Source organism: Pongo pygmaeus, chromosome 22 (genome assembly GCF_028885625.2).
Source record: "Pongo pygmaeus isolate AG05252 chromosome 22, NHGRI_mPonPyg2-v2.0_pri, whole genome shotgun sequence".
NCBI lineage: Eukaryota > Metazoa > Chordata > Mammalia > Primates > Hominidae > Pongo > Pongo pygmaeus.
This window is the reverse complement of record NC_072395.2, coordinates 26624544-26639483: the sequence shown is the minus strand read 5'-3', so window position 1 is coordinate 26639483 and position 14940 is coordinate 26624544.

Sequence of the window (14940 nt, the reverse complement as noted above, 5' to 3'; positions counted from 1 at the left end):
CTGTTGGAGGTGGGGCCTGGCGGGAGGTGATTGGATCATGAGCGTGATTTCTTCTGAATGGTTTAGCACCATCCTCCCTTGGTATTCTATAGTGAGTTCTCAGGAGATCTAGTTGTTTAAAAGTGTGTAGTACTTCCCCACTCTCTCTCTCTTCCTCCTGCTCCTGCCATGTGAGGTGCTGGCTCCTGCTTCACCTTCTGCCATGATTGTAAGTTTCCTAAGGCCTCCCCAGAAGCTGAGCAGATGCCAGCATCCTGCTTTCTCTACAGCCTTTGGAACCATTAACCAATTAAACCTCTTTTCTTTATAAATTACTCAGTTTTGGATACTTATCTATAGCAGTGTGAGGACAAACTAATACAAGTATTGAGAAAAATTCTAAAATTATGAAGGTAGAATAATTAATTTGATACAAAGAATAAAAGAATATTCATACTGGCTTCAGACTTCATCTTTGGGACATTTTTTCTTATATATCCATTGATAGTTTTTTTTCTTTTGTGAATCACTGGTTAATGTTACTTGCTATTTTTAGAACTAAAAGCTTTTAGTTATATAACTGACTCATATATGATGGTTCTTATTTAAAAGTTCAAACAATACTGAATTATAGAGGGAAAAATAAGACTTTTATCTCTCCAGCACTCATCATAATCATAACTCTTTAGATCAAAGCTAACCACTTTCAAATAATATACTAGGAGTACTAAAATGAATCCTTCTGCATCCATTAACTCTTGGAGATGTAAGTTGTTATATAATACATACACAAATCAACAATTTGCACAAAGATATCTAGTATAGTATTACACACAGAGGTGAAAAATATTCAAATTTCTGAAAATAAAGTAATAAAACAATTTTATAAAATGCAGTTTCTTTAGGCTGCCTTGGCCTAGGGTTTAAAACATGATCATATCAGCTCTCACAAACTCTATCTTGCTCTTGTCCATATCTGTTAGTGGAAAAATAGGAGGTGGTCAGCGAAGAGTGGGATTCTTGAAATTTAAATATGGAGAAGTTGCATTTTTTTTGATGGGGCCAAGTCTTACATACAATGATGAAAGTGAATATATTAGGTAGGGTAAGAGTTGAAATCATTAGAGAAAAGTTTAGGAAATCAAAGGTCCAGTGATTTGGAAGGATCAACTAGGTCTTATACTTGAAATCACTGAGAATTTTGGCAGGAACAGTGTTGAAAAGACTGACAGTGAGCCAGGTGTTAAATTCAAGACATGAGAGCACTATGAATGTTACAATGAGGAGGCATGGCTGGTGATAGTAATATATCGCAATGGCAGGGAAAAAGGAGCATGATCTGGAAGTAGCAATGTTGAGCAAAGAAGCAACTTTTTTTCCTCCAGGCCAAGTTGTATGAGGAGGGTATAAGAGAAAACAGTTATTACTCAAGAAAGCTGCAAAGGAACAAGTGTCTTTAGGAGAGAATCTAGTTTCAGACTAGGAAGGTAAGAAAATAAGTTAAGGACACAGAGGATTTTGCTGTTGAATGACTGTGAGTTCATAAAACATAGCAGAAAATCTCTGAAATGGGAAGGGGTGGGATATGAATCTGCATAGGGATGTTCACATACCTAATGGTGCCTATGGTATGGGAAATGAGGGATGACCTGTGTTTTTAGTAGTGGTTGAGGTAAATAAAGACAAACAGCATAATAAAATTGATCTTAATGGTCTTAAGGAAAATAGTGAGGAAGAAGCTTTGAGCACAGGGGTTAGCGTTGGGAGAAGAGAGAGTGGTGAGTCTCTCACCAGAACACAGAGATATGGGGCTCTCCTTGACACCTGCTGAAGAAAGCATGGAGACCAAAGAAAGGGATGTCTTGTCATTACACACCTGTCCCTTTGGAAGGAACTCCCAAGTAATCCAAATGAAAGGTTTTTAGTGAGATAAACAGTGCTTTTGTAATCTTACTTCACCTAAGAAGATTAAACCAGGTTTGAAGCTTTCTAGGTTATGTGGCTTGTGGTAGCTGGAGCATAGGTGTGAGGGAAGAAGTCCAAGAAATAGCTACCCAGATGGCCAACTCTGAAAGGAAACCAAAAGCCAACAATAAGCAGAGGTTGTGAATTCTTAGAACAGCTTTAATGTAAATTATTTCCTATGACTTTTTCAGACTAAGTTTTAAACATATTGGCTTATGGATATAGCATATGATTAAATGGAATTTTTATGTTTAAAATGAAATGAGAGGTAAATAAATTTACAAAATAAGTATTAAAGCTCTATAATTTTACTCACCCTTTAACTATGGGGAGGTATAGGTGTCTATGTAGATATAAACCTCCCAGTTAACAGATATGTATCAAAGAGATTAAAGGCAGGTCAATTTGCAGAAATGCATTTAAATTGTTTAGAGAGCATATAGAAAGTTATTAGAGTTGGTTAATGGAACATGACAAATAAATCAGTTCTTTCCTTTCATCTTACTGACTTTTAAAAGCAAATAAAACTAATCTGATTGCATTAAAATTCTGAATGTTGGGCTTGGCAGAAATACTACACATTGATGAAGTTTAGGATGGGATGAAGGAAATACTCCTTCCCCTACTCCCATATCTACCTGAGTTCTGAAGGTAAGAGAAATACAACAAAAGAGTGTAGATGGAGGCCAAAGCACAATTATTGCTGTTAAAGCTTGGGAGGGGGATGTATCTGGGCATGAGATACAAATGGCTTCCAATTATTGGATTCCAAAGTTTAAAAAGCTTACTAACCCAGTAAGAATGGTGCTGGTAAGATTTACAGTATGGGGAGCAAAGAATAGCTACACCTTGAGGCCAACTCACTGCCAGGAAGGCCAAGAAAAGGGGAAGTGCTTTGCCTTTGCCATAATAAAATGATAAGGATGGCTTTTTTTCCATGTCCCAGCAGCTGAAGCCTGGGATGTCTAACATTGAGATATAATTTCAGTTATCTATTTCAGTGTAGTAAATTACCCCAAGCCTTATTTATTTACACAAACAAAAAAAAATTATATCTCATGATTTGCTCCCTGTGATGTTGATGGGCATCATGTGGTAATATTCAGCTGGTGGGCTGATTCAGAGGTCCAAAACGGGTTCACTCACAGGCCTAGCCATAGCAGGAATTGTTGGAAGGTTGGGCTCATCTGAGCTCTCTTCCCTGTCCATGTAGTCTTAGAACTTCTCCAAGTGGTCCTTCTAGCAAGATAACTGTACTTCTTATGTGAAGACTCAAGACTACAAAGGCAAGTATTCCAAGACACAAAATAAAAATGTTCATCTCTTAAGTCCTGGGCCCAGGGACTGACATAACGTCATTTTGGCTGTGTTTTATTTGCCAAAGCAGTCAAAGAGCCCATTTAGGTTCAGGGGGAAGGTATGTATACCCCATAAGTACATGAGATGAATGTCAAAGAATTTATGGTCATCTTTAATGGGCCATTGCCTTCCCTCTGACCATACACAAAATACATTTAACCCTTCCCATGAGCCTTGTGAAGTTCTCATTGCATTATAGCACCATTCTTAGGCCAGGTTTCAAGGGGCTATCATCTAATTCAGATCCAGGTATGGAAGAGGTGATCTGGCCAGTTGGCCCTGGTTCCTTTGTATCTGATAAGCTGTAAACTGAAAAGACTTTTTCTACCTCCACACAATGGTGAGATGAAGAAAGGTAAGTGCAGTAGAAACTCCAGTTCACAAGTGGAGGGAATACAGAGGCACGGCTGTTATTGGTCATTAGTAATTCTGACATTCAGGGTTGGGAACAGGTCCGCTTCCTGGAAATGATTCCCCTTGTTTCTTGCTACTGCCTTCTGTGCTATTGATTCTGACCTCTGGGTCCTCCTCCACACAGAACGGCCATGTTTTCCAATCAAACAGCTCAACTGAACAGGCGAGCCACACCCCTGTCACATGTCCAGTGAGGGTGATCAGGGAACTCTCCCATTTCATCCTTACAGTTTTTGAGGTCTCAACAAAGGGATTTATAGCAGCCATATACTTGTGATTTTTATCCTGAGTTTCTTTTAGTGTGCTGGATTTTATATTTGCTGAAGCTGTTTCTTTTTGAGAATTTTTGCTTGCAATAACTGGGGATGAAAAAACATTTTCTTTTCAAACCCAACAGTCTCTGGGTCCTTTATATTTCTTCTAAATTCCTAAAATATAAATTAAAATGGAACCGTTTCTTTCTTTCTTTCCTAACTTCTCTCCCCCAACCAATGTTGTACTTAATTACAGGAAGCTAGAAAAAGCCTGGTGGCATTTTTCTTATTCTGTCTGCAAAGCTCTCCAACTAAATCAAAAAGTGTGCTAGAGATCCTATTTAATTTCCATATTACAACAGGGAGCTGTGTGACCGAACTTTCCAATAACAATATCCTCAATATTTTTGGCATCCTCATTGTCTCGTGAAGCCCCTTCCAGCTTTGAAGGTCTTCTCAAGTCCTTTTCATCTTCTTCTTGCTATCTTCTCCCAGAGTCAATGGGCTTGGGTTTTTGTTGTGGTAACACCTTCATTCCAGGCACCCAACTTTATAGGTTACAACCAGGGAAGAAGACTTACCATGAGTGATAAGGAATCAGGATTTAATATAGGGTAGACAAATCACAGAAGAATGTTACCACTGCATTTGGTGGTCAGCCTGAAGTTGCTATAGATCAATAGGGCCAGAAGTGGAAACACACACACACACAAACACACACACACACACACGATCAGAGTGACCTAGGACAAACTGGAAACCATACCCACTTCTCAAAATATCCAACCATGATGATGTGAGTGATTTGTATGCGTAGCTCCTGTGTTTACTACAGAACTGTACACATGCCTGCTTCAGGACTCAGAAAAGCTAAACCGGGAGATCCATGGGATGTGGAGGCACTGTGGGCTTGCCTGCTGACCCACACCAACAACGTGAGCCAGCAGACCAGTAACAAAGTTCTCTGCGCTGCAACACTGCCTGATGCCCTGCATAGAACTATAAAGCCTAGTGGTGGCTGCTTTGGGGCCGCGTTCCAATTATCGTTTCTCATATGGGTGCCCTGGCCTGAAATTACAGAGAAGAGAATTCTGGAAAATGTAGCACTAGCTTAGTTATATTCACACAGTACAAAATCACTGAAAATGTATGTGATTTCTTAGAGGAGAGTTAATTCATCCCCAAGTCTAAATTTGTTTCTGTTCTTTTTAAAAGCATATATACGTATGGGGTGCAACATGATGTTTTGATATATGTATACATTGTGGAATGATTAAATCAAGCCCCGTAACATATCCATCACCACATGCACCTATTTTTTTTGTGGTGACAACATTTAAAATATACTCTGTAAGCAATTTTCAAGTATTCAGTACATTAGTATTAACTGTAGTCATCATGTTGAACAATAGATATTGAGTGGTGATCTTAACTGAAACTGTGTACAATTTGACCAATATTTTTTCATTTCTCCTCTATACCCCCATCACCGTGACCCCTTGTAACCCCCATCCTACTCTTCTACGAATTTAACTTTTAGATTCCACACAGAAGTGAGATCATGCAGTATTTTTCTTTCTGTGCCTGGCTTATTTCATTTAACATAGTGTCTTCCAGGCTCATCCATGTTGTTTTAAATAACATTTCTTTTTATTTTATGGTTGAATAATATTCCATTGTGCATGTGTGTGTGAGTGCATATATACCACATTTTCTTCGTTCATTCATCCATTCATGGACACTTAGGTTGATTCCATATTTTGGCTACATTTTTTTCAAATGTTTGTAGCTAATAGGACGCTCATGAATCTCATAGCACTGACCAGCCAATTTAGTCAAAGGCCAACTCCTAGTTGTGAGGGCTGTAATTACAGAGCCCAGTATTTAGCATTGCCAAGTCTATTGCAAGAATCTGGTTTCAGCTCTGACAGAATGTTAGGGCTGTTTAATACCAGGCAATCAGTGCTCATTTTATAGATACATAAATTGCAAATTTAAAGTCGTTTAAGGATGTTTCCTGGTAGAAAAATTATTCTCATGAACATATTTACGACATTTTTGGGGAAAAGTCACTTAAACATATTCTCTTCTTTTTCTGCAAGTGTCATTTGAAATATTGCTACTATATCTTACAAAGACTAGACATTTGCAAAGGTGGATGTCTATCTTTGCAATCCGGAAAATGCTTTTAATTTTCATTTTCTGAAATTTCATTGCTGCACTAAAGGGGAGCTTTGTCAAAGAATGTTACTTCCATAAGTGCGAAGGCGTTTTTAGCCTGCTGCCTCTACCCTTTGTTATAGATTTGCTTAGGCATTATCTTGGTCAGTTCAGGCTGCTATAACAAATATACCACAATCTGGCTGGCTTAAACAGTAAACATTTACTTCTTACAGTTCTGAAGGCTGGGAAATCCAAGATCAAGGTGCTGATAGATCTGGTATCTGGTGAGGGCCTACTTCCTGGTTTGCAGATGACAGCCTTATATTTTCACATGGTGGAGATCAGAAAGAGAGAGGAAATAAGCTCTCTTATATCTCTTCTTATAAGGACAGTAATCTCATTCATGTAAGCTCCATCCTCATGACCTAATTACTTTCCAAAGGCCTCACTTCCAAATACCATGACACTGAGTATTAGACTTCAACATATGAATTTTGTGGGGGCACAAACATTCAGTCTATAGCAGACCTTCCTGCCTTCATGTTTGTTTCAGCTAGAAAAAACTTCCTCAGCAGATTTCTCAGTTGAAGCCGGATTGCTGTTTCTGGTGTTCTTAAATCTAGCAGCCTAGAGAGAACAGATAACTCTGCCACTTGCTACAGTTCCTCCTCCTTTTCAAATACATGTTCACTTAAGACACAGTGGGCATATACATGTCTACCTGTAATAATTATACCTAATAATTATACCACCTAGACTCTCTCCAATAAGACTTGATATTTCCACTCTTTAGCCAGAGGCCATGTTATGTGAATTCCAGAGCAGGCTCTTCCTGGTTTCTAGATGCCACAGAGTCACAGAATAAAGCTCTCTACGTAGTAAAACACTTTTTTTAACATAAAGATATTCAAAGACTATGGGATGTTAAGCCCTTTTTTCAGTATTAGGTATCAATACCACTTGAAATAGGATTGGCCCATTTTTATAATTGGTAAAGAATATGCATAATGAAACATAAATTTCCATGTTACAAGAGCTATCAGTTGAACAAAGATGAGAGAGAGAAGAAAAAAGTGAGAAAAGAAAAAAGGAGAGTGATTTGGAAATACATTTCCCTTTATTATTTATTTCTAATGATATATTTACATAAATGTTTGAAAGTATGGATGCTGTTTTATCCTCTTCACCCTGAAGTCTACTGAAAACTAGTAAAATTGGTAGAAGTGTGAATTATATTGTCACAAAAGGGCAGTCTTTTCATATATATTTTTAAAATGGATTGCCAGTACTGTAGATCTTTCACCTTACATTAGAAAAGAGGGGACAGGAATTCACAGCAAAGTTAACTCTTCAAAGTGATTATTTTGTCAGGTTCTTTATAAAATTATTGGTAAGAAGTTACTGAATTTAAAGTATTTTACATCAATCAAATAAAACAAGCAGAAAAACACATTTTAATTGCAACAAAACTTTATTAGTTTAAATGTTTTATGGAAATGAAAAAGCCTATGGAAATAGTACACTATTTGGAAGCTAGAGTAATTAAAACAATGCAGTATTATAAAGCCAGATAGTTGAATGAGTTAGAGTAAAAAACACCGAGACACAAATAAGTAAGGATTTACTATACAACTGAAGAGTCACTTTAACCAATTGGAGCATAGATGAGGATAGGCCCTTAACTTACACCACACAATAACATTAATTCTAGGTAGATTAAACATTCAAATGTGAAAGATGAAATAACATGCCAGAGGAAAAGCTAGAAATAGTCACATAATTTAATAATAAAAAGCCTTCCTGAGAAAATCAAACAAGGCATACACCAAAATAGAGAAAACAGATTTAGGCTTGAGTACACACTGTAAATTCTCCAGCTCAAAGATATCTGAACAAAATAGAAAGCAAGTGACAAACAGGGAAACTATATTTGCAAAAATTACAGATGCTAATAGTTGTTACTCCTGCTATATAAAGACCTCTTAAAAATAATTTAGAAAAACATGAGCCCCTAATAGGAAGAATGGACCAAGAATTTAATTCACATGAATCAGGAAATGATTAATAAACAAGAAAAAAATTCAACCTTCTTTTCCTCATATGTGTTATTTTATAATAAAGCATATGAAAATGTAAGTATCAACAACATAGCACATTTATTAGATTGGTGATTAGCAAATATTAAAGACATTAAATATCTAGTGAGGGTAAAACTGTTGGAAAATATCTCACAAACAGCTGGTAGAAATGTAAATTACCATAATCATTCTGAAGAGAAAACCCAGACAAGCACTATTAAGCAACTTCCTCTAAGTAAAAGATTAGAAGTGACGGAATTCAGATTTTAACAGAGAGATCTCTACCAGCTAGATCTATGATTTTTACTTTACAAAAAAAATTTGTATTAAAGAGTGTATTACTTAGAATCCAAATCAAATACCTAAGCAAAAAGAGCGAACGTATTGTAAAACTACTAGGTCTTAGGAAGTCTCAGATGCCTTTATTATTTTCTTTTTTCCTGCTTTCTCTGCATATCAATGTTAATATATTCTGTAAAGGGCTTCATGTTTCATTTATCCACAAGATGAAAACATGGCTACAGACAGCCCTTAGATTTACATTTTCTGAATATAGCTACTCTTTCTCTTTTGTATTTTCCAGCAGAGCCAACCATGATTGGCCCACTTTGGATTGAGCACCAATACTGACTTATCACTTTTGGCTAGAAGAGGAAGATTGCAAGGAAGACTAGCCTGATGTGGGTCATGTATGCTTAGCTACTTTAGAAATATGTGACCTAAAGTAGTTGTAGCCTTTAATCAAAATGGTTGTTATAATGTCGATCATGGTGAGAGAGGGATTGGTTTGTAAATGAGATTATTTAATGTGAAGCAATCCGTAATAGATGTGCAGATATAACCAGGCTTCTGAACTTCAAAATGAAAGACTAGGCCCTGAACTCTGCTGAATTCAACAATTCCAACTTGTCAGGTGTCTTGTCAGGCAGCTGCTAGGCTCGCTGGGCAATAACCCTGCCTTACATTGTAGCTTTCTTTCAAATTTCAATACAGTCACTCCCCAATTTCAGATTTCATTAAGCAAGTTTGCTTGAAGTTTGATTCAATAAAAATTGAATGAAGCAAAAACAAAAAAGTGAAGTACATAAAAATAGTTAAGAAGGTGACATTTCATTGTCATTCATCTTTGTAAAAGGTAGGTTTTTTTGCATTCAAAATTTATTTGCATTGTTTTGTTTGGGTATGATACTTCTTTTCTTAAGCACACACTCACTTCATTAGTTTTTTTAAAAAATTTCCTGTATCTATATTTTCTAAATAGTGCATATTATATCAAGAAAACATATTTTCTAAATAGTGAATGTTATTGAAACTTGGAGAAATAAAGAGCAAAGTAGGACAATTTAGGTAGTCAAAGAATAAAAAAGCAGTTCTATCATAAAATGGTTCTCTTGCACAGAATATTATAGGAAAGCCTCCATTTCATTTTCCTGAAGTAAGTTTAACAGATCTGAAATTTACACTAAGCTAAGCCAGAATATTTACATAGAGCTTCATCCTTAGTCTAGTAGGCCCAGGATTATATCTAGGAGACTAGTGACAATGAAATCAGTTCTAGCAAGAGTTAATTATCATTTCTGTTAAGCAAATTTTCATTCAAAATCACTTTCCATCTATTGTAGACCCTGCAGGTAAATCCTTAGTACCACCAGTGTGGTAATAAATATTAAGGGCACTGGAACAAGTCCCACAAGATTTGTATTCTAGCTTTTCTTTGATAAAAAAAGATGTGTGTTTTTGGGCAACTGAACTGCAATTTCCTCATCTCTATGGTGTTATTCTCAAGGCTAATGTTTGGAGTGCAATAGCCTGAATAAATAGTAGTTATTGTGATTATTAACCTCTTACAGCTTAGTCTCTCATTCTTTCATTCATTCATTCATTCATTCATTCATTCACTTTCCTACTCCCAAAATTGAGTAATGAACGTTACTCAATTACTCAGCAGTAAACAAAGAAAGCTTGATTAATATTATTTTCATACTATTGCCTGAAAATTTTGTTCTTTGATACAGTTCAGTGAATTTAGCTTTAATGTTCTTCAGAAAAGTACATTATGGTATCCGGCACACATTTTTTTCATATGGTTCTCAATTACTCCTAGGGTGCAGTGGATCAGAATGACTGGCTAAGTTCTACTTGGATGGACTTGGTGAGGGGGAAGAAGCTAGCGTGTAGGTGGCTGGATGTTCTATGGGTAGAAGGTGGAGGTGGACCCAGTTTGCTGGAAAAACAGGTCTGGGATTTTCGTCAAAGTAATGACCTGTAACTTCCCCTCTTCCATTTTCATGTAAAATTCACAGGCTGATCTTTTGGAGTTTCTTATATTGTTGTTTTCTGAATGTGATATTTATTTTAATCAGGTTTTACTTGTATGCATTTATTTGAAAGGTGGAAATTGCAGCAAATGGCTGTTCTGATTTGCACCTTTATGAAGAAAAACAAATTATAGCTCCATAGATCCACATTTGAAAAAGAGATCCATTAATTTCTTGTGTCCATGGTTTCAAACACTTGTTTCTTATGATTTGATGTCCTGTAAGATGGGTCCCTTTGGAATCACCACTTGTCTTACAACAGGACTCGGCATAAATTTCTTACCATCGTATACATGGGTTAAAGAATAGACTTCATTGGAGAAGTTTAGAGCAAGACAAGATAAGGCACAGTTTACCATTCTCCATTTATTCCCTCAGAGAAGTGTGCTGAAGCTGTGTGCTTGTGGGTTTGTGTGCTGTTGTAGAGGTCACTACTGCCTTGAATGTGAAGACCCTGGTCACATGGGAAGTTTCAGTCCCCACTTCTTGTGGATAGAACTGCGGAAGCCTCTTGTTCCATTGGAAATTGGGCTTGGATTTTACTTTCCTGGCTAGGAGAAGTGGGAGAAAATCCTCATTTCAGCTATTTCTTTGTCAAGAACAGACACCTGGGTCATTTTCAGAAAGTCTTGCTCCTTGCAAAAAGCTGACAGTTTACTTTCCTTAGAGAGTCACTCATCTATTAAAAAAATTAATGATAGCAGCCAAATTTCTTACATTATTTTGAAGTGTATCATATTTCTTCAGATTTTTCTTGCTTAAATTTTATTTAGTTGGCTTTCACATTTCAAAATGTCTTTAACCATATCTTACTTAAATTCTTTAAATTCCCCCAATATTATTTTCCATGTTTGTATTATGCCTTTTATTTTTCTGCCTCTAAACTGGCCATTTAAATAATCTCCTTACTCTGGATATTTTAAAATACCACTAATTCTTCTAAATTCGAGTTTAATGTGGCCACCTATAAAACTTACTTTGTTACCTCAGGTGGAAATGGAATCTGCTTCACTGGAACCCCTTCCTGAGTGTGGTATGTGTTCTATGCAGAAGGCTGGCATCTCATTCTACGAACTCAGCTAAGGTAAAACCTTCTTTACTTCAACTTACTTTCTGCTTCAAACTCCCATTCCAATGGCTGAGGTGGGAATAAATTAAGTTAATTGGAATATTCACTTCTTTCATCAGGACTGCATCTTCTGCAGGATTACCTAAAGTCAGAATATAATTACGTATTTTGGTGTAATAAGCCTTCAAGCAGGCGTTCGGAAAAACAAACAAATGAAAAACAAATTCAAAATTGGTTAAGTTGTGCTTTTTAAAATCTAAAGATTTTACCTCCTTATATCCTAATGCAATAGTCCATGATCCAATATGTAATATTAAAAGTAATAAAATTCTAAGAGAAAACATAATTGATGTTTTCCCTTAATTTTTGATTGTAAAAGAGTTTTCTAAGCATAATTATAAAAACCTAGAAACCATAAAAAACACTGATGTTTGACTACATATTAATGATATGAAAATTAAACTCTTCTGTTCTTGAAAGAAAACGAAAAGCAAACTGGAAAATTTTGTGAAACATACGCAAAAAACAAACAGTTAATTTTCTTAAGACCTTAATAAAAAGGATTTTAAAAACAAGTGAATAAGTACACAGAACTTCTTTTTAAACATGACATATGAAAAGCAGACAGTTTTAACTCCTCTTCCTCCAAAAATCCAATTACCACAAATGTAAATAATTTTTAAAAAACTGTTTAATCACAGAGAATGAAAAAATAAACCACTAAATTTTAGAAATTCTTTAGGTATTTGATTAAACAAACCCACCAAAAATCTTTCTCGATCATTTATCTTCTTTGAGTTATGGTACTACTTCTCTGCACCACTTCACAACAAGACATGTGAGTAAGTTATCTCCTTTTTGCAGTCTTCCCCTTATTTACTTCTATTCTCACTAGAAATAACTCCAATCATGCTTTTGTCAGAATCAAGACTTTCAAAATGTCTTAGATCAAGGATCATGGCTAAATTTAATGGTCAATTCTCTCTTTTTTTTTTTTTTTTTTTTGACTGATTCTCACTCTGTTGCCCAGGCTGGAGTTCAGTGACGCAATCTCGGCTCACTGCAACATCCACCTCCTGGGTTGAAGCGATTCTCCTGCCTCAGCCTCCCAAGTAGCTGAGAATACAGGCACGAGCCACCATGCCCAGATAATTTCTATATTTTTTTGTAGAGATGGAGTTTCACCATGCTGGCCAGGCTGGCCTTGAACTCCTGAGCTCAAGTGATCCGCCCACCTCAGCCTCCCAAATTTCTGGGATTACAGGCATGAGCCACTGCACCTGGCCAATGATCAATTTTGCGTCCTCACCCTGCCTGATCTGTCAATAGAATATGACACAACTCACTGTATCTTCCTCCTTAAAACATTTTTTCATTTGGTTTCACAGACATCGCATTCTGTTTGTCATTATACCTTGCTGGCTGTTCCTCATCTCCTTGAGGTACAAATACCGACTGGTAAGACCCAGGGCAATCCTTGGACTCGTTTCCCTTCTATCTTCACTCACTTCTAAGGCAATTTCATCCAGTCTCTAGGTTTTAACTACCACAAATATGCCAATAATTCTAATGCCTATATTGTCAACCTAGACCTCTCCCCTGGATTCCAGACTTCTGTGTACAAACTCCTTTCTCCTATTAGATGCCTAATATGCAAATCAGAAAGTACATGTCCAAAATTCTGCTCCTGATTTTTCTCCAAAACCTGCTCCTACATTGTTTCCTCTATATCAATAAGTAACTTCATTCTTCCAATTGCTCTGACCAAAACCCTTGGAATCATTGTTGATGCCATTTATTCTTTCTCAATATTAGGATGCTTAGTTAACTGTTGGCTCTACTTTTAAAGTATATCCAGAATATGACAACATCTTACCTTTCTGTTTCTACCTTTTGATCCAAGCAATCCTCTTTTCTTGGCTGGCTAACTTCAATGGTCTCAATATTTTTATCCTTGTCTCCACTCCCATTCACAAAGCACCCTCACTAAGAATATATGTCAAAGCCTGTACAATAACTTCTAAGGTCCCTTAGTCAACTTCCTCCACCACATTGGCTTCCTTCACTTTCTCCCAGGAATGCTTCCTCTGTGGGCCTTCATCTGCCGTTTATTCTGCTTGGAATGCTCTTCCCTCAGCTATCCATATGGCTTACTCTCTCTCCGGCTTTGGCTCTTTAATCCCTAAACCTTTCCCTGCATTTCCTCAGCAGTCATCAGTTATTAAAATATAACTTTATATTTTATTTATCTTAATTATTCTATCTTCTTGATAGAATATGAGTTCCATGAAAGCAGGGATTTTTATGTTTTTTTTTTTTGTACTGCCATATCCCAAGCCCCTATATTCTCAAGGCGATGGAGTGGTAACTAGCAAGCGGCAAACCATTTTACTTGCACAAGCTTAAAACTTGAGGCCACCTTTCTAAGGAAAGATGAAGTGCAGAGCTGAAGATATGAGAAAGGCTGAGAGTTTGTACAGAAAGTTGTCGAACTCCTGGATTACCTCCTTTATTCTGTATAGTCAGGTGATTCCCTTTTTTCTTCCCAGGATTTATTTTCTTGAGGAATGAAGCTTGTATTCCACTCTCATTGTGCTCTGTGTTTACCTATATTATAGCATTATCCTGATGTCATCTATCTTTCCATCAGTAACAGTAGACCAGTAGCTTCTCGAATGTTGGGACCATACATTTTCAGTAATGTAGCCTCAGCACTAAAATTAATGTTTAGAATTATATTCATTCATTGTTGATTGATTTGCTTAATGGATATTCTAAGCAGGAAATAAAGAGAAACTGAACAAGGTCACAATGAGGAGCTAATGACCTCCTAGAAATGTACATGGGAAGTTGTCTAGAATAACTCTTAGGATTCTGATTGAGAAGTTCTGATTGCAGAATGAGTCTGCAATGTTTCCCTTGTGATTAACCTTGGAGGTTGGAATAAAATCAATGAAGACATAGTCAGCTTGGGGTATGTGGCTGGGGTGAAGGTTATTTTCCTATCCAGGATGTTACTCTTCTCACATGAAAATAGAAGCAAAAACATTATTAGGATTCATATAGTGTGTTGGGACTGATCAACACTATCATTTAGAGAATGTTTTGATTAGTTTCCCAAACAAGGTAAAGTAGTTGAGCCAACTATTGTTAGATTCAGATTCCTTGCAGTGAAACTTGTTATAAAGGCTTGTTGGGACCAATCATTCCAAGTTTTTAACACAGCGAGTACATTAGTTTGCATCTTTATGTACTGGTTATGTTATCTAATTACAATGTAAGTATGTATGTGTTTTTGTCAATCCTTACATAACCTGTTGGTGTGAAGATGGTATTAGAAG